At 48.3% G+C, this 21,526-nt stretch overlaps 1 protein-coding gene across 1 annotated transcript in view; it reads right to left on the bottom strand.

The window, feature by feature from the left end:
• Positions 1 to 21,526, bottom strand: part of adcy5 (adenylate cyclase 5) — a 416,408-nt gene that overhangs the window by 221,639 nt on the left and 173,243 nt on the right. The window lies entirely within an intron of this gene.

Here is a 21,526-nt window from a genome sequence, read left to right as displayed (position 1 = left end):
CTGCATGTCTTTCTCTCATTTCCTGTGTCTCCTGAATTGACTCAATAGTGATCTTGCGATTCTCACAAAGGAGGGGGCTACCCCCGCACCCTTCAGCCCCTCAGAGCTGTGGTACATTCATAACACTATTAACACAAATTATGCATTTCACTTTGATGTACACGTGATAAATAAATCTGAATCTGATCTGAATTTGATATTGCCATTCAGGCACCAGTCTATCCTAGCACCACAACTACTATTTGAATCACATTAGTGTTAAATGATTTCCTCTTGCAAATTCTAAACAGATGATTATACGATTTCCAAGAAACATTTATTATTCATGTCTTTTTAATCATAAAATTTGAATTTTCTGTGTGTTTAGCAAAGTGAGAGACATTCGCTATACCTTTGTCCACTTTAGCTCTCCAGTAATTGTACAATAGTATATAAAAATAACATCTAATTACTCAGGATGCAAATGAAATAATCAGAAATGTGGGCGATTACAAAGAAGGAACGGCATTGTCTCTATTTTCTTAGAAGTTTGCATAGATTTTGCATGTCATCTAAAACAATGAAAAATTTCTAAAAATACACAGTGGAGAGTATCCTGACAATTTGCATCACGACTTGGTATGGAAACACCAATGCCCAGGAATGGAAAAGCCAACAACAAGAAGTGAATACAGCCCGGCCCATCACTGTAACTGGCCTCCACACCACTGAGCACATCTACAAGGAGTGCTGCCACAAGAAGGCAGCATCCATCATCTTACTGCTGATCTCATACCATCAGGCTCAGGAACAGTTATTGCCTGACAATCATCAGGGTTCTGTGAAAAACTTCACTCACCTCAACACTGACAACTCATCTTCTCAATATCATTTATTACTTATTAATTTTTTTTGTAATTGCAGTTTGTCTTCTTCTGCTCATTGGTGTTTTTTTCCGTCTTTTTGTGTAGTTTTTCATTAATTCTATTGTGTTTCTTTGTATCTACTGTGAATACGCACATGAAAATAAATCTCAGGGTTGTATATGGTGACTTATCTGTACTTCGATAATAAATTTGCTTTGAAATTTGAATTGCTGTATTGCTCCAATTTTCCTGAATTCCCTGTATTTTCAAAAATTTAACTTCCTCTTCTTTATATACTTCCACCAACCCAGGCTTCACAAAGTTCTGGGGTACAGAACTTCAGAAATCTACACTTTGCAAGAAAAGCTTAATCACATCTCAGGTTTTAATCACCACCCCATTGTTTTATCAAGGAGAGCGATGTCTCCCCTACCTCCCCATCGATTCAGACCCTCTCACTAATGAAAACATCTCAACATTTTCCTTGTAATGCCCCTCAGGATCTTGCCTGTTTTAATAAGATTATCCCTCATCCTTCTAAACTCCAAAGTATACAGGTGTTCATTCCGGGAATTTGCCTTATGAATCTCTTCTGGGTGCCGCCAAAGCTACTGTATATTTCTTAGACAGTAGGAGCAAAACTGCGCACAGTACTCAATCGAGACTCATCAACATCTTATACAATTCTAGCAGTATAGAGTACCACATATGTACTCATGAACATGTGGCCAGTTTCTGCTCTGATTCTGTAAGACCATATGACATAGGAGCAGAATTAGACTATTTGATGATGGCTGATTTACTTTCCCACCCTCAACTCCATTCTCCAAACTTCTCCCCAGAATCTCTGGTACCCAATTACATGTTTGCAGATGATTGCAGGAGGCCAGATCTCAAATAACAATGAGGACAGGAAGGAGACAAGGGAGCCCAGTGACATGGCATCATGGCAAAATCCTTGTCCTCAGTGCCAGCAAACCGAGAGGGCTGGTCATTGACTTTGGAAGGAGGGTGGTGCACATACTCCTGTTTACACTAATGGTGCTGAGGTTGAAAGGATTGAAAGCTTCAAGCTTCTAGGTGTGAACATCACCATTACCCTGTACAACTCTAATCACATTGACACCACAACCAGCACCAGAACCTCTACTTCCTTATCTGGTATGTCCCTTTTGACTCTCATCAATTTAAATGTTGACCCATAGAAAGCATCCTGTCCAAATGCATCACAGTTCGGTACGGCAACGTTTATGCCCGTGACCATGAGAACAGAAGAGAGTGTGGGCCAAGCTCACATAATGGAAACCATGGACTCTCTAGACTTCTCACAGCCTCAGTATATCAGCCAATGTGATCAAGGACCCAACCCACCCTGGACGTTCTCTCTTTCCCCCTGCCTTTGGGCAGCAGCTAAAATCATATACCACCAGGCTAAACAACAGTCCCTATCCTGCTGTTATAAAACTATTGAATGGGCCTCTACCTCATTATGACATTTCAGCTCATAGTTTACCTACACTGTACTTTCTCTGTAGCTGTTACACTTTATTCTGCATTCCGGTATTGCTTTACCTTGTACTACCCCGATGCAATGTGTAATGTTTTGATCTATATGGAGAGTTGCCAGACAAGCTTTTCACTGTACCTAGGTACATGTGACAATAATAAACTTATTTCAATTCTTGACCTATCAGTCTATGTTTTATGTTTTCCCAGTTACCAATTAACATTCAATACTACATTGTGCTAATACAAAGCTAAATACTCTTATTTGTTTCCCAACCACCTTACATATAGTATATATCATAATAATAAATATATAATAACTAAGTTACTACTTCAAGGGAAAAGGTGCTCAAAAAACTTAAAGACATAAACGTGCACCAGATGCACCACCCTAGTGTTCTGAAAGAGGTAGAGGTAGAGATTGTGGAGGCATTAGTAATGATCTTTCAAGAATCATTGGCATGGTTCCAAAGGACTGGAAAATTGCAAATGTCACTCCACTCTTTAAGAAAGGAAGGAGGCAGCAGGAAGTAAATTAAATTATAGACCAGTTGGCTTGACCTCAGTGGCTGGGAAGATGTTGGAGTCAATTGTTAAGGATGAGGCTATGGAGTACTTGGTGACCCAGAACAAGATAAGACAAAGTCAGCATGGTTTTCTTAAGGGAGAATCTTGCCTGACAAACCTGTTGGAATTCTTTGAGGAGATTACAAGTAGCAAAGATAAAGGGGATGCAGTGGATGTTGTAAATCAGAATTTTCAGTTTGACAAGGTGCCATACACGAGGCTGCTTACCAAGTTAAGAGCCCATGGTATTACAAGAAAGTTACTGGCATGGTCAGAGCATTGGCTGATTGGTAGGAAACATCGAGTGGGAATAAAAAGATCCTTTTCTGGTTGGTTGTCAATACCTAATGGTGTTCCGCAGGGGTTGGTGTTGGGACTGCTTCTTTTTATGCTGTATATAAATGATTTTGATGATGGAATTGATGGCTTTGTTGACAAGTTTGCAGATGATACAAAGATTGGTGGAGGGGCAGGTAGTGTTGAGGAAACAGGTAGGCTAGAAAAGATCTTAGACAGATTAAGAGAATGGGCAAGAAAATGGCAAATTAAATATAATGTTGGAAAATGCATGGTCATGCACTTGGTAGTAGAAATAAATGTGCAGACCATTCTCTAAATGAGAAGAAAATCAAAATATATGAGATGAAAAGGGATTTGGGAGTCCTAGTGCAGAACACCCTAAAGGTTAACTTGCAGGTTGATTTGGTGGTGAGGAAGGCAATGTTAGCATTAATTTCAAGAGGTCTAGAATATAATAGCAGGCATGTGATGCTGAGGATTTATAAGGCACTGGTGAAGCCTCACCTTGAGAATTGTTGACACTTTTGGGCTTCTCATCTAAGAAAAGAGGGTTCAGAGGAAGTTCATAAAGATGATTCTGGGAATGAAAGGGTTATCATATGAAGAATGTTTGATGACTCTGGGCCTGTACTCACTGGAATTTAGAAGGATGGGGTAAGGGGATCTCATTGAAACCTTTCGAATGTTGAACGGCCTAGACAGAGTAGATATGACAATGATGTTCCCATGGTGGGGAAGTCCAGGACAAGAGGGCACAGCCTCAGGATAGAGGGGCACCATTTAAAACAGATGCAGAAAGAATTTTTTTTAGCCAGAGGGTGGAGAATTTGTGGAATTTATTACCATAGGCAGCTGTGAAGGCCCAGGTAGTTGGGTGTATTTAAGGCAGAGCTTCATAGGTTCTTGATTGGACATTGCATCAAAGGTTACGGGGAGAAGGCTGGGGAGTGGGGCCAAGAAGGGGAGAAAGGATCAGCCATGATTGAATGGCAGAGCAGAATCGATGGGCCAAATGGTCCAATTCTGTTCCTATGTCTTATGGTCTCATATGTGATGATATTAGTCCAATTTATTAGTTTACAATATTTATTTTTCATTGAAACACCATGACCCCAGCAATTAAGCCAAATTTTTCATTTGCCTTCTAATTACTGCTACACCTGCATGCTAACATTTTGTTTTAATTTAGATATTAGTCTTTCAATTTAGATTTGATCCCTCCAACCCGTGCATAACCTCATAACCATGTTAAACTGCATTTGTCAAGTTTTCTCCCAAACCATCTATATCTTGTTGAGAGCCCAAATATCTTCATGCTGATCCGCCCTCACACCTACTTTCGAGTCATCAGCAAAGTTGGATACTTTACACTTGCTTTATCAACCAAGTTCAGAAGACCATAAGATATAGGAGCAGAATTAAGGCATTCAGCCCATTGAGTCTGCACCACCATTTGACTATGGCTGATTTATTATCCTCCTCAATCCCACTTTCCTGCCTTTTCCATGTGACCTTTGGCATCCTGACTAATCAAGAACCTATTGGCCTCCGCTTTAAACATACCCAATGATTTGACCTCCACACCCATCTGTGGTAATGATACAGACCCACTACTCCCTGGCTAAAGGAATTCTTCCCCACCTCAGTTCTAAAGCAACATCCTTCTATTCTGAGGCTGAGTATACGTAATAGATAAATTGACAAGTACTAATCCTTGGGGCACTCCACCAGTCAGATTACATTGATTCTCCGAGTATCCAAAAATCTACTCAGTAAAATTCCAAAAATTTATCATCGCCTGGATGAAGAAACATCTTCTACGCTAACCTAATCGCCCTTATCGTGAGATTATGACCCCTGGTCTTCAACTGTCTAGCTAAGACCAAACATTACCCCTTCTTCCCATTTTATCAAATCCCATAGGAATTCTGTAAATTTCAATGAAATATCATTTCTTACTTCTAAATTCTGGACTGTTTTGCTGATTGTCTCACACAAGAGTCTGGTGAGGCTTTGCAACACTCCAGCTACTGAAAAGACATGATCATATTTCAGCTGCGCCTCTCCAGGACTCTGTATAATTGGAGCAAGATATCCCTACACTTGTATTCAATTCATCCTGCAATAAAGGTCAACATACTGTTTGCCTTACTAATCACTTGTCGAACATGCATGTTAACTGTCATTGAGTTATCTACAAGAACACCTGGGTCTCTCTAAACACAAACTCCTTTCAATTTCCAACGATTGCAAATCTCTAGTAATCTGAGATGTGACGATTCAGAAATCCTAATGTTTGGTTCCCACATCTTGAGACTCACTGCAACCACAGTTCCCACACTCCACTGAAACTACTGGGATTCCAATTCCCACACTCTATTGAAACTCGCTGGGATTCCAATTCAAGTTCAAGTTTAATTGTCATTCAACCATACATGAATATCCATGCATACAGCCAAACAAAACAGCGTTACTCTGGGGCCAAGGTGCAAAACACTGTATCAACAGTCATACACAGTACAAGGCACATATAGCACAGATAAAATAACAAGCACTTATAAGACATTGTAGTGATGTGCTACACACAGCGCTGAAATAACGACATGCAGTCGGTAAGTCGTTTCGAGACTAGTTTATTCAAACTTCGCAGCGCTGGCATTTAATCCCTAGCGCCCGCCCTCTCCGGGCGGAAATGACATCAGAGGTGCATTACCAAAGTTTCTCCCCGTGCGCTGGCTATTTGTGAGCCAGTTCGCCTGTGCAGAAAGTGGGTCACCACATAACCACCGCCCCCCCCAGAACCGGCGATACATCCCCCAATGTCCACAGTCTGGATCAGCCTCTGTTTGGGAGGTCTGTCTCTGCGCCACGGTGCCTGAACCTCGACCGGCTGCGCCAAGTCCACATGGGCTGGTTTGAGTCGGTCCACCGTGAAAACCTCCTCTTTCCCCCCAATGTCCAGAACGTACGTGGAACCATTGTTGTCGATCACCTTGAACAGCCCCTTGTACGACCGCTGTAGCAGTGCCTGGTGTCCGCCCCTTCGTATAAACACAAACTTACAGTTCTGCAGGTCTTTGGGTACATGGGTCGGGGTCCGTCCGTGCTGTGAAGTGGGTATGGGGGCCAGGTTACCGAGCCTCTCATGTAGTCTGCCCAGGACTGCTGCGGGTTCTTCCTCTTACCCCCTTGGGGCTGGTATGAACTCTCCTGGGATGGCTAGGGGCGCGCCGTACACCAACTCGGCCGACGAGACGTGCAGATCCCTTTTGAGCGCTGTGCGAATTCCAAGCAGGACCCAGGGAAGCTCGTCCACCCAGTTAGGTCCTCTCAGACGGGCCATGATAGCCGACTTCAAGTGACGGTGGAAGCGTTCCACTAGTCCGTTCGACTGTGGGTGGTAGGCAGTTGTGTGGTGTAGCTGCGTTCCAAACAGGCTGGCCATAGCTGACCACAGGCTGGAGGTGAACTGGGCGCCTCTGTCGGAGGTAATGTGGGCCGGTACCCCCGAAGCGTGCTACCAGGTTGCGATCAGTGCTCGGGCGCAGGAATCGGCAGATGTGTCGGTGAGCGGGACAACCTCGTGAACCGGTCTACCATAGTTACGTGGTACCGCGGTCCTCGGGACACTGGTAGGAGGCCCACGATATCCACATGAATGAGGTTGAACCTCCGGTGGGTGGGTTCGAACTGTTTGGCTGTTTGGCACTGCGCGCACGTTCTGGTCCATTCACTGACCTGCTTGCAAAGTCCGTGCCACGCGAATTTGCTGGAGAACAGTCGGATGGTTGTCCTGATAGATGGGTGTGCCAAACCGTGTATGGAGTCAAAAACCCGCCACCTCCAGGCTGCCGGGACGATGGGGCGAGATTAGCCGGTAGCCACGTCGCACAGGACGGTCCTATCACCTGGGCCTATGAGAAAGTCCTGCAGCTGCAAACCCGAGACTGCGGTCCTGTAGCTGGGCAGCTTGTCGTCTGCCTGCTGCGCCTCCACCAGTGCTGCATAGTCCACCCCCAGGGACAGGGCCTGGACAGCTGGTCTGGAGAGTGTGTCCGCCACGACGTTGTCCTTTCCCGAGACATGCTGGATGTCCGTCGTGTACTCGGAGATGTAGGACAGATGTCGCCGCTGGCGAGCCGACCAGGGATCGGACACCTTCGTGAACGCGAAGGTCAACGGTTTGTAGTCCGTGAACGCGGTGAACGGCCTGCTTTCTAAGAAGTACCTGAAATGCCGGATTGCCAGATACAGTGCCAACAGCTCCCGGTCGAAAGCACTGTACTTGAGTTCGGGTGTCCATAGGTGCTTGCTGAAGAACGCCAGGGGTTGCCAGCGCCCCTCGATGAGTTGCTCCAGCACCCCACCGACTGCTGTGTCGGATGCGTCCACCGTGAGTGCGGTCAGAACGTCCGTTCTGGGGTGCACCAGCATCGCGGCATCTGCCAAGGCTTCCTTGGCTTTAACGAAAGCGGCCGCGGCCTCCTCGTCCCAAGTAATGTCCTTGCGTTTCCCCGACATCAGGGTGTACAAAGGGCGCATGATACGGGCTGCTGAGGGGAGGAAACGGTGGTAGAAGTTCACCATACCAACGAACTCCTGTAGGCCTTTGACCGTGCTGGGCTGGGCAAAGTGGCGGATTGCGTCTACCCTGGCGGGCAGAGGTGTTGCCCCGTCTTTGGTAATCCTGTGGCCCAGGAAGTCGATGGTATCGAGACCGAACTGGCATTTGGCTGGGTTGATCGTGAACCGAAATCACTCAGGTGGGAGTAGAGCTGGCGGAGGTGGGACAGATGCTCCTGGCAACTACTGCTGGCTATAAGGATGTCGTCCAAATAGATGAACGCAAAGTCCAGGTCGCTTCCCACCGCATCCATTAGCCGCTGGAATGTCTGTGTGGCATTCTTCAGGCCGAACGGCATTCAGAGGAACTCGAACAGGGTGATGAGTGCTGTTTTGGGGATGTCTTCAGGGTGCACCGGGATTTGATGGTATCCCCGGACGAGGTCTACTTTGGAAAAGATCCTTGCCCCGAGCAGGTTTGCCTCGTATGTGCGGCACGGGGTAGTGGTCTGGAGTTGCAGCCTCGTTCAGTCTGCAGTAGTCGCCACATGGTCTCCAACCCCCAGCTGCTTTAGGCACCATGTGCAGTGGGGAGGCCCATGGGCAGTCGGACCTCCGTACGATTCCCAATTCCTCCATCCTCTTGAACTCCTCCTTCGCCAGGCGGAGCTTTTCCAGGGGGAGCCTTCGTGTGTGGGCTTGGAGGGGTGGTCCCTGGGTCGGGATGTGGTGCTGTACCACGTGTCTGGACATGGCTGCCGTGAACTGCAGTGCCAGAATCAATGGAAAGTCCGCCAGGATTCTGGTGAATTCGTTGTCTGCCAGCGTAATGGAGTCCAGATGTGGGGCCGGCAACTTGGCTTCACCCAGGGAGAACGTCTGGAAAGTCTCGGCATGTACCAGTCTTTTCCCTTGCAAGTCGACCAGCAGGCTGTGAGCTCTCAAGAAGTCCGCCCCCAGGACTGGTTGGGCCACGGTGGCCAGTGTGAAGTCCCACATGAACCGGCTGGCGCCGAACTGCAGCTGCACTGTGCGGGTGCCGTAGGTCCGTATCGTGCTGCCGTTTGCGGCCCTCAGGGTGGGTCCTGGCTTCCTGTTGCGGGTGTCGTACCCTGTCGAGGGCAAGACGCTGATCTCCGCTCCGGTGTCGACCAAGAAATGGCGTCCCAACTGTTTGTCCCAGACGTACAAGAGGCTGTCCTGGTGACCAGCCGCCATAGTCATTAGCGGCTGCTGGCCTTGACCCAGGCCCTTTCAGGGTGGGTGACAACGGCGGGCTTTTGTGCCCCACCGCTGGTGGTAGAAACACCACTGTTCGCTGGCCTCCTCACTCTTGCCTCTGTGTTGTGTGCACCCCCCTGCCGGGCCTGGTCTGGTCTGCTGTTGGGCGCGTGGCCTAGTAATCTGACCGACGGACGCCACGCTCTCCCTCTTGGCTTTCCACAGCACGTCTGCCCAGGCCGCCACCTTCTAGGGATCGCTGAAATCTGCGTCGGACAGCAGCAGATGTATGTCCTCGGGCAGTTGCTCTAGGAACGCTTGCTCAAACATGAGGCAGGGCTTGTGTCCATCAGTCAGGGACAGCATCTTGTTCATCAATGCTGACGGCAGCCTGTCTCCCAAACCGTCCAGGTGAAGCAGGCGGGCACCCCGCTCACGCCCTGAGAGGCCAAAGGTCCCAATGAGCAGCGCTTTGAATGCTTCAAATTTGCCTTCTTCAGGGGGTGACTGTATGAAATCCGCAACCTGGGAGGCCATCTCCTGGTTAAGGGCACTCACCACGTGACAGTAACGCGTGGAATCAGAGGATATCTGCCGAATCTGGAACTGGGCTTCTGCTTGGCTAAACCACACGCGTGGTCGCAGCGTCCAGAAAGTCAGCAGTTGTAGCGAAACTGCGTGAACAGATGAACAGTCGGTCATCTTTGGTCCAAATCCCGTATGGACCGTTAGGGTCACCAATGTAGCGATGTGCTACACACAACGCTGAAATAACGAAACGCAGTCGGAAAAGTCATTTCGAGACTAGTTTATTCAAACTTCGCGGCGCTGGCATTTAAATCCCTAGTGGAATCTCTGGGCGGAAATGACGTCAGAGGGGCATTACCAAAGTCTCTCCCCGCGCGCTGACTATTTGTGAGCCGGTTCGCCTGCGCAGAAAGTGGGTCGCCACAACATCAGTAAAATCCAGTCTCAAAAAATATGCAGTCCAAGACCCCGAGTCCCATGAATGTTGCAGCAGTCTACAGTCAAACACAAGACCGCACGTTTTCTCCCAAGCGAACACTGGGGGACAGCACTGCCTCCATCTTGGATACCACGCCACACTACCACTTGCAGAGTGCACAGACTCCAATGACTCTCTCCTGGGCAGCTTAAACAGGTAACACTGCTTCTTTCAAGGGACATTTACCTGAAATTCAGTGACCACAGTTTCCATATTCCCCTGAAACTCAACAGGGACACAGTTCCCACATTCCCTTGAAACTCACTGATGCCTCAATTCCTGCACACCCCTGAAACACACCAATCCCTCAATTCCCACACTCCCCTGAAACTCACTGGGTCCCCAGTTCCCGCACTCCCCTGAAACTCACTGGGACCCCAGTTCCCGCACTCCCCTGAAACTCACTGGGACCCCAGTTCCCGCACTCCCCTGAAACTCACTGGGACCCCAGTTCCCGCACTCCCCTGAAACTCACTGGGACCCCAGTTCCCGCACTCCCCTGAAACTCACTGGGACCCCAGTTCCCGCACTCCCCTGAAACTCACTGGGACCCCAGTTCCCGCACTCCCCTGAAACTCACTGGGACCCCAGTTCCCGCACTCCCCTGAAACTCACTGGGACCCCAGTTCCCGCACTCCCCTGAAACTCACTGGGACCCCAGTTCCCGCACTCCCCTGAAACTCACTGGGACCCCAGTTCCCGCACTCCCCTGAAACTCACTGGGACCCCAGTTCCCGCACTCCCCTGAAACTCACTGGGACCCCAGTTCCCGCACTCCCCTGAAACTCACTGGGACCCCAGTTCCCGCACTCCCCTGAAACTCACTGGGACCCCAGTTCCCGCACTCCCCTGAAACTCACTGGGACCCCAGTTCCCGCACTCCCCTGAAACTCACTGGGACCCCAGTTCCCGCACTCCCCTGAAACTCACTGGGACCCCAGTTCCCGCACTCCCCTGAAACTCACTGGGACCCCAGTTCCCGCACTCCCCTGAAACTCACTGGGACCCCAGTTCCCGCACTCCCCTGAAACTCACTGGGACCCCAGTTCCCGCACTCCCCTGAAACTCACTGGGACCCCAGTTCCCGCACTCCCCTGAAACTCACTGGGACCCCAGTTCCCGCACTCCCCTGAAACTCACTGGGTCCCCAGTTCCCGCACTCCCCTGAAACTCACTGCGACCCCAGTTCCCGCACTCCCCTGAAACTCACTGGGACCCCAGTTCCCGCACTCCCCTGAAACTCACTGGGACCCCAGTTCCCGCACTCCCCTGAAACTCACTGGGACCCCAGTTCCCGCACTCCCCTGAAACTCACTGGGACCCCAGTTCCCGCACTCCCCTGAAACTCACTGACACGCCAGTTCCCGCAATCTCCTGAAACTCACTGGGACCCCAGTTCCCGCACTCCCCTGAAACTCACTGGGACCCCAGTTCCCGCACTCCCCTGAAACTCACTGGGACCCCAGTTCCCACACTCCCCTGAAACTCACTGGGACCCCAGTTCCCGCACTCCCCTGAAACAATTATACAGTGCCTAAGAAGAATAACGTGAGCTGCCTTAATGACTATTGCCCAGCAGCACTCACATCTACAGTGAAGAAATGCTTTGAGAGGTTGGTCACGACTAGAATGAAATCCCACCTCAGCAAGGACCTGGCTGTTTGCCACAAAAGGTCAATGGCAGATTCAATTTCATTGGCTTTCCAGATGGCTTTTGACCACCTGGACAACACAAACACCTATGTCAGGGTGCTGTTCATCGACTATAGCTCAGCATTTAATACCATCATTCCCACAATCTTGATTGAGAAGTTGCAGAACCTGGGCCTCTGTACCTCCCTCTGCAATTGGATCCTTGACATCCTAACCTGAAGACCACAATCTGTGCAGATTGGTGATAACATATCCTCCTCGCTGACAATCAACATGGCGCACCTCAGGGGTGTGTGCTTAGCCCACTGCTCTACTCTCTATATATACATGACTGTGTGGCTAAGCATAGCTCAAATACTATCTATAAATTTGCTGATGATACAGCTATTGTTGGTAGAATCTCAGATGGAAATGAGAGGGTGTACAGGAGTGAGATATGCCAACTAGTGGAATGGTGCCGCAGCAACAACCTGGCACTCAATGTCAGTGAGACGGAAGAGCTGATTGTGGACTTCAGGAAGGGTAGGACGAAGGAACACATATCAATCCTCAGAGGGATCAGAAGTGGAGAGAGTGAGAAGTTTCAGGTTCCTGGGTGTCAAGATCACTGAGGATCTAACCTGGTCCGAACGTATCAGTGCAGTTATAAAGAAGGCAAGACAGCAGCTATACTTCATTAGGAGTTTGAAGAGATTTGGTAAGTCAACAAATACACTCAATAACTTCTATAGATGTACTGTGGAGAGCATTCTGACAGGCTGCATCACTGTCTGGTATGGAGGGGCTCCTGCACAGGACTGAAAGAAGCTGCAGAGGGTTGTAAATTTAGTTGGCTCCATCTTGGGTACTAGCTTACGAAGTATCTAGGACACCTTCAGGGAGCGGTGTCTCAGAAAGGCAGCGTCCATTATTAAGGACTTCCAGCACGCAGGGCATGCCCTTTTCTCACTGTTACCATCAGGTAGGAGGTACAGAAGCCTGAAGGCACACACTCAGCGATTCAGAAACAGCTTCTTCCCCTCTGCCATCCAATTCCCAAATGGACATTGAACCCTTGGACACTACCTCGCTTTTTAATATATAGTACAGTCGGCCCTCCTTATCTGCGGGTTCCGCAAGCGCGGATTCAGCCAATCGCGGATCGGGAAAACCCGGAAGTTCTCTCTCCAGCACTCGTTTGAGCATGTACAGACTTTTTTTCTTGCCATTATTCCCTAAATAATACAGTATAACAACTATTTACATAGCATTTACATTGTATTAGGTATTATAAGTAAGTTGGAACAGGTACATCCGGTATTATTTAGAGTCAGTTAGTCAAGTGTTTGTCTTAGTATATATTTTACCTTTCTATGCATATAAAACAACGTATGTATTTCAATAATTAAACCACTGCGTTGCTTAGTGATAATTGTAGCTTTCATCAGGGCAGGGCCTTTCACTTGCTCCATTATTCTCACTTTATCCTATAAAATTGTTCCGACCATTGACCGACTGTAGCCTAATGCTTTTCCAATGACTGATGGCATTTCACCTTACTGATCGCTTTATTATTTCCACTTTATTTTCAATCGTGATCATTTTCCATCAACGGAACAGAAACACTGTGGATTCAGCAGTAGCCAAAGGCGGCGGGTCCTGAGCTCCGCCAGGTCCTAAAGTCCACCGCACTGAGACAGGTTAAATAAGGGACTTGAGCATCTGCGTTTTTTGGTATCCGCGGGGGGGTCTCGGAACCAATCCCCCATGGATAAGGAGGGCCGACTGTATTTCTGTTTTTTGCACAATGTTTAATCTATTTAATATACGTATACTGTAATTGTTTATTTATTTATTTGTTCATTATTATTTTATTTTGTGTTTTTTTCCTCCTATTTTATGTATTGCATTGCACTGCTGCTGCTAAGTTAACAAATTTCACGTCACATGTCGGTGATAATAAACCTGGTTCTGATTCTGAACTCACTGGGGCTCCAGTTCCCACAATCCTTTGACACTCATGTACCCCAGTTCCTAAATTCCCTTGAAAGTGTTAGAATCAGTTTTAATGTGATTCACTGGCAGTTGTCGGGAGATTTGTTGTTTTGTGGCAGCACTAAAGTGCTATACACAAAATGAACTATAAAGTACAATAAGAAATAGAAATTACAAATTAAATTAAATAAGTAATACAAAGAGATCCAAAAATACTGTAGTCATTTTCATGGGCTCACTATCCATTCAGAAGTTTGATGGCAAAGGGCAAGAAGCTGTTGTGTGTGCAGAAATTCACCAGTGTCCCAGTTGCCGCATTCCTTTGAAACTCATTAGTGTCCTGGTTCCCACACACACCTTAAGCTTTTTATGATCACTATCAAATTTATTATAGTGCTTAAAAAAAAATTAAAAGTAAGTTGGGGTTTCAATTGGATTAACATCTAACAGACTGGATTTTCTACTAGTGTGGCACCATCAAAAGTTCCTAGTGCCAGCTAACATAGTTGTACTGTTGTTTTAAAATATTCTGTATTTCTTAAATAGATGACCTCACATTTTCCACATTATATTCTCTTGGCTAGATCCTTAACTAGCCAAAGTGCTTGTAGGCCTCCCAGTATCCTCCTCACAAACCATACTCCACCCAGATTTATGATCATAATAAAATTCACAGAACCTGTCGTGAGAATAAGCAATGTCCCCAATTCACTGGCCAATATTTATCATCCCCCCCCACTTCAAATGGACAGGTGACTTCATCACACCGTCATAGCCATCTGCTCTAAAGAACAACCACCAAGTCTAGCTTATTGTCATGAGCACAAGTACAATGCAAAAATTGCTCACAGCAACATTATAGCATGCATTCAGAAAAAAAGCAAAACAAATTATACGAGAGAGAAAAAGAGGCAGTGCAAAAATAAAAGACTGATGCAAGAAAAACTACAATCAGAAACACGTTTATGGAAGTATAAGAAAACTGTGAGCAGTTTCGGACCCCTTATTTACAAAAGGATGTGCTAGCATTGGAGAGGGTCCAGAGGAGGTTTACAACAATGATCTGGCAAATGAAAGGGTTAATTTACGAGGAGCATTTGATGACACTATACCAAATACTGAAAGGCCAAGATAGAGTGGACATGGAGAGGATATTTTCAATAGTGGGAAAGTTTAGGACCAGTGGGCACAGCCTCTAGAGTTGAGAGGGATAATAAATCAGCCATGATGGAAAAGACAGTGGACTGAATGGCCTAATTCCACACCTGTGTCTTATAGTCTATAGTCTAAGAGGTGGTCTGTAGTCTTCTGTGTCTGAGATAGAATTGGGGTTGTGAAGATTATTGTTTCAAGAGCTTAAAGTCTCCTCCCAGACTGAGCATGGACCCCAATGTCCTAAAATCTGGCCATTCTGCCATTTCTGCATTCTACAGTTTTAACAGGACCTAGCAATGTATTTAATCAACTGGGAAGACCAGCCATCTAATCCAACATCCACACACATAGACAAGAATCTGCCTTTAGTTCATGTTGGTAACACTGGAGAATGACTGAAGGTGTTTTGGAAGAGCACTATCAAATAAAATGCTTCTAGATGTTCAAAGATATTATAGAGTCAAGTAGCTGTACAGCATAAGAACAGGTCCTTTAGCTCACTGTTTCTAAACCAACCTCCATCACAATCCTCGGCTTCTTCCTGTGATGTATGTACTGGTTGTATGACTGCAAGCCATATTTGTTCCAATGTCAAATTTACATAGAAAATACAGCACAGTACAGGTCCTTCAGCTCTACTTTTAACACACTCAAAGATCAAGCTAACCCTTCCCTATACCATAGGCCTCCATTTTTCTTCACTTACTTTTTAAATAAGTGTTTCTTAAATGTCCCCAATGTTTCTGCCTCTACCACCACCGCTGGCAGTGAGTTCCACACACCCACCAACTCTGACTGTCACGGTCCCTTCTGGCAATCGCCCACCTGGCTATTTTCCTCAGGAATTGGGCCTCAGTCACCTCGTTTAGTTCCCAATCATTCTCAGGTTCCACTAACTACAAACACTTGCTTTCCATCAGCAAATTCAGTATAAAAACCCCGTGACCACAAGAAGGAGTTGCCAGTTCGTTGGTCAACTCGTGTATGAGTAACCTCATTCCACGGTTCTTAGGACTATCAGTTCTAAGTCTAGCATTGTTCCTGAATTCTCTACTAAAACCAAGACTCTGGGTAAAGACTCCCTTGGCACCAATTCCATGCTTGTTATGACCATAACGCCTCCTGACTTGGCCTCTGCGCCTGTGTTCAGCACTTGGGTTTGTTCCACCGCCACATCCTTGCAACAAAATGAACTGGCCACGATGAATCCAGCGGACAAGGATCCTGTACAACAGGCCCTGGCCAGCCTGAGTTACCTATTGGCTGCCCACGATCAGCTACTTCGGGAGATCATGGAAAACCTTCAGACACTAACCACGAATGTGCAGAAGGTCAGTGAACAAGTGGACCGGGTCTCCGCTTCTGTTTCTCTGTCCCCTTCAAGAACCCTGGATACCCAAACAGTACCGCACAAGATGGCTTCGTCCCTGGAATCAGCAACACCATCCCCACGAGAGCCGTATGTACCCGAGCCTGAACCCTACGCTGGGGACCTAAGGAGGTGCCGGGCCTTCCTGTTACAATGCTCCCTAGTCTTTGAGCTGCGGCCACGTACCTACACTACAGATAAATCTAAGATTGTGTACATCATGGGGCTGCTATGAGGGGATGTCTTGGCTTGGGCAACCACGATATGGGATAACTGACCAGAGGTTTGTCCTCCTCCTCCTCCTCCTTTGTTGCTGAAACGAGGAAGGTCTTCGAACAACCCATTCGCGGTAAGGACACCGCGAAACAGTTGCTTACTCTTTGTCAGGCTTTGCGAAGTGTGGCTAGGTATTCCATTGAGTTCCGGGCCTTAGCCGCAGACTCCGGTTGGAATGATGAGGCCCTACGGGAAGTGTTTCGACAGGGCCTCTCGGACAATATAAAGGATGAGTTGGCCACGTGGGACGACACGGACTGTCTGGACTGTCTGATCTCACTAGCCTTTTGATTAGACTATTGACTTCAGAAGTGTCAGAGAGAGAGAGCCAGTTGCCCCGCTCCTCGGGGAAGCCCACAGTCCACCTTGCCAGTCTCAGCCAGCCCCCCTTCCCCAGCCGCTCCCAGTGTGGCTCCAGCTACGACCGTCCCCACCCTCCCAGGGGAGGAACCGATGCAGCTGGGACGGAACCGTCTCTCCCCGGGCAAATGAGTTCGGAGGTGGAGAGCTGAGGATTGTTTCTATTGTGGCCAGCCAGGACATTTCCGGGATACCTGCCCTCAGCAGCCAAAAGGGAGGGAACCAGTGAGAAATGGAGCTCTGGTGAGCCGGATGATACTCCCTTCAGCACCCCAGACTCGGATGCAGATCCCAGCAACCGTGAATTACCAACAACAGTCCCTGTCCCTATCCATTTTGGTGGATTCGGGTGCTGAGGGTAATTTGCTGCATGAAGAGATAGCCACCCAGGCCGGAATACCTCGCGAGCCGCTAACCACCCCCTTGGAGGCCCGGGCCCTGGATGGAAAACTGCTGGCTCGGGTGACCCACCATACGCCACCCGTGACCTTGATCCTATCTGGCAACCATCAGGAGGAGGTTCACCTCATTCATTCACCTCAAGCCCCGGTAGTTCTAGGGTTATCCGTGGCTGACCCAACACAATCCCTATATCGACTGGTCAACCAGCTGAATGGAGCCCATCTTGCCATGCCAACTGTCTGCAGTCAGCCCCATCTTCCAGAGAAGCTACCACGACCCCGTCTGTTTTGGAACCCCTCAACTTGTCCCGCGTTCCCACAGAGTACCATGACTTGGGACAGGTGTTCAGTAAACAATGGGCCCTTTTCCTGCCTCGGTATGCCCATATGCTTGTGCCATCGACCTCCACGGGGCCCCACTACCCACCAGTCACCTTTTTAAACTATCCCGACTGGAGAGAGAGGCCATGGAGAAATACATTAGCGAGTCCCTCGCAGCAGGCATTATCAGGTCTTCATCCTCCCCGGTAGGTGCCTGTTTCTTTTTTTTGTAGAAAAAAAGGATGGGACGCTTTGCCCTTGTATTGACTACCGAGGTCTAAATAATATAACAGTTAAGAACAAGTACACTCTACCCCTCATTAGATCGGCATTTGAACCACTGCATGCAGCCACCATCTTCTCAAAGCTGGACCTTCGCAAAACCTACCATTTAGTCAGGATGAGGGAGGGGGAAGAATGGAAGACTTCCTTCAATACACCTTTAGGCCACTTTGAATATTTGGTCATGCCATTTGGCCTCACCAATGCTCCCGCCGTTTTCCAAACCCTGATCAATGACGTACTAAGGGGCTTTATCAATCGGTTTGTATTTGTTTACCTTGACGATATCCTGATATTTTCTAGCAACCCCCAAGAACATGTCCAACAAGTCCTCCAGAGACTGTGGGAAAACCAGTTATTTGCAAAGGCAGAAAAATGTGAGTTCCACGTCCCTTCAGTCAGCTTCCTAGGCTACATTATTGAAAACAGGCAGGTAAAAGCAGACCCCGAGAAGATCCGGGCACTGGAGGAATGGCCTAGACCCACGACACGTAAACAACTTCAACAATTCCTGGGGTTTGCAAACTTCTACCGCAGATTCATCAGAGACTACAGTTGAGTGGTGGCCCCCCTTACCCGGCTTACCTCGCCTACCACCCCGTTTTGCTGGGACTCCGAAGCGGACTCAGCATTCACCGACCTGAAGAGGCGTTTCACCACCACTCCCATCCTGGTCCATCCGGACCCATCCCGTCAATTCATTGTCGAGGTGGACACCTCTGACTCCGGGGTGGGAGCGGTCCTATCCCAATGGGCAAGTTCGGATGAAAAGCTTCACCCCTGCACTTTCTACTCTCGCCGACTGTCCCCCGCCGAGCGGAATTACGATGTGGGGAATCAGAAACTGCTGGCGGTCAGATTAGCACTGGAAGAATGAAGGCACTGGTTGGAGGGGGCAGAACACCCGTTTTTGGTGTGAACTGATCATAAGAACCTGGGGTATATTCAGACCGCCAAACGATTGAACTCCCGCCAGGCCTGTTGGGCATTGTTTTTTTGGACAGTTCAAGTTTACCCTCGAGTATCGTCCAGGATCCAAGAAGGGGAAGCCAGATGCGCTATCCCGCCAGCATGACTCCAAGGCTGACACCTCCAGTCCCGAGACGATCCTCCCACCATCCTGCGTGGTGGCCACCCTCACTTGGGAGATTGAGGCTAAAGTAAAGGAAGCCCAGCGGGACAACCCCGACCCCGGCAACAGACCCGGCAATCTCCTGTACGTGCCTGTCTCCATCAGGTCTCAGGTTCTCCAATTGGGACTCACATCCCGGTTCGCCTGCCAACCCGGGAGTGATCGGACCCTGGCTCTCCTGAGGAAGTAATTTTGGTGACCGTCCATGGAGGGGGACACCTGTTCTTGTGTCTCGACTTGTTCCATCTGTGCCCGGGGAAAGGTCTCTCATCGACCACCTGCAGGTCTGCTTCATCCTCTACCTGTCCCTGGTCACATATCGCTCTAGAGTTCGTCACCGGTCTACCCCCTTCCCATGGAAACACCACTGTCCTCACCATGGTAGACCGATTCTCCAAGGCGGTGCACTTTGTGGCCCTCCCTAAACTCCCTTCCTCTTAAGAAACTGCAGATCTTCTCACCTTCTGCCTCCACTGAATCCCCGCTGACATCGTCTCCTATTGAGGTCCCCAGTTCGTCTCACAGGTATGGAAGGTCTTTGGTCAAGCCTTGGGTGCATCGGTCAGCCTGTCATCCGGCTTCCACCCCCAGACGTACGGGCAGACGGAACGGGTCAACCAAGATCTGGGGGCGACGCTACGTTGTGTAACGGCAAACAACCTGAAGCGACCACCTCCCATGGGTTGAGTACGCCCACAACTCCCTGGTGAGCTCTGCCATTGGGAGGTCTCTGTTCGCATACTCACTTGGGTACCAACCCCCGCTGTTTCCCGCACAAGAAGAGGAGATTGTGGTACCGTCGGTTCGGGACCATATTGATTGATGCCTTAAGATTTGGGAGGAAACACACACAGCCCTATTCAGATTAACAAATTGAAATAAAAAGACAGCCAACCGACACCGGACTCCGACACCGGAGTACCAACCTGGGCAGATGGTGTGTATTTCCTGCAAGGACATCCCACTCAAAAATGAACATAGGAAACTCGCCCCTCGCTTCCTGTGACCATTCAAGGTTGAAAGGGTTATCAATCCCACAGTGGTCCGCCTAAAGCTGCCAAGGTCCATGCACATCCACCCAACTTTTCATGTGTCTCAGTTAAAGCCAGTTTCCATCAGCCCCTTGTGCCCCCCGGCTGAGACTCCCCCACCTGCCCGTATCATCAACAACCATCTGGCAAACACCGTCCTACGACTACTAGATGTGTGCCGTCGGGGCAGGGGTTTCCAATACCTGGTGGACTGGGAAGGGTACAGTCCAGAAGAGCATTCCTGGGTCCCCCGCTCCTTCATCCTAGACCCTGCCCTTATCCAGGATTTTCATCGGGACCATCCAGACAGGCCTGGAGGCTCCCGTTGAAGGAGGAGTACTGTCATGTTCCCTTCTGGCAATCACCCACCTGGCTATTTTCCTCAGGAATTGGGCCTCAATCACCTCGTTTAGTTCCCAATCATTCTCGGGTTCCACTAACTACAAACGCCTGCTTTCCATCAGCAAATGTAGTATGAAAACCCCATGACCACAACAAGGAGCTGCCAGTTCGTTGGTCAACTCGTGTATGAGTAACCTCGTTCCACGGTTCTTAGGACTATCAGTTCTAAGTCTAGTATCATTCCTGAATTCTCCACTAAAACCAAGACTCCGGGTAAAGACTCCCTTGGCACCAATTCCACGCTTGCTACAACCGTAAGGCCTCCTGATTCAGCACTTGGGTTTGTTCCACTGCCACATCCTTGCAACACTGACATACCCACTATACTCCCTCATATTAGCCAGTTCTGCCCTGGGAAAATGTCTCTGGCTATCCACTTGATCTATGCCTCATCATCTGTAACACCTCTATCAAGTCGTCTCTCATCCTCCTTCACTCCAAAGAGAGAAGCCCTGGCTCAATCACCCTATTTTCATAAGACATGCTCTCTAATCCGGGCTGCACCCCAGTAAATCTCCTCTCAGCTTCCAAATCCTTCCTATAATAAGGTGACCAGAACTGAACACCATGTTCCAAGTTTGAACTAACCAAGGTTTTATAGAACTGAAACTGAAACTTGCAGCTCCTGAACTCAATTTCCCAAATAATGAAGGCCAATACACCCTGTGCCTTCTTGGCCACCCTATCAACATGCAGTGCAATGTTTATGGATTTATGTATGTTGAGACAACAGATGCTGGAATCTGGAGCAACTTGCTTGATGACTTTGAAGGGATCTATGGATGTAGACCACAAGAATCCTGCTATAAACCTTATACTCTGCCTTTCAAATGTTCAACCTTCCAAGCTGTATTATTTCTTACTTCTCTAGGTTCTTCCACTCGGTGGAAGACAAGTTAGATAGTGCTTATGTGTGGTTGTAATGAGGAACTGCTACATCCTTGTTCTTGCAGAAATATGTCTCAATATAACATTCCATGCATCATCAACCTAAAGGCCCTGTCAAGCAGGACCTTGGGCGATTTAATTTCTTTGTGACTATGTTTGCCTGCTATGTATGAAGGCTGATTCATACTTGTGCATCGCATCTACGCCATAGGTACCACGAACCCCACCCCGTAAGTCAGGGCTACAGCGTAGGCTGCAGCATAGCCCGTACGCA

The sequence above is a fragment of the Hemitrygon akajei genome, chromosome 5 (genome assembly GCF_048418815.1).
Source record: "Hemitrygon akajei chromosome 5, sHemAka1.3, whole genome shotgun sequence".
Taxonomy (NCBI): domain Eukaryota; kingdom Metazoa; phylum Chordata; class Chondrichthyes; order Myliobatiformes; family Dasyatidae; genus Hemitrygon; species Hemitrygon akajei.
The sequence above is the reverse complement of the archived record's forward strand: the minus strand, read 5'-3'. Positions and strand labels throughout refer to the sequence as shown.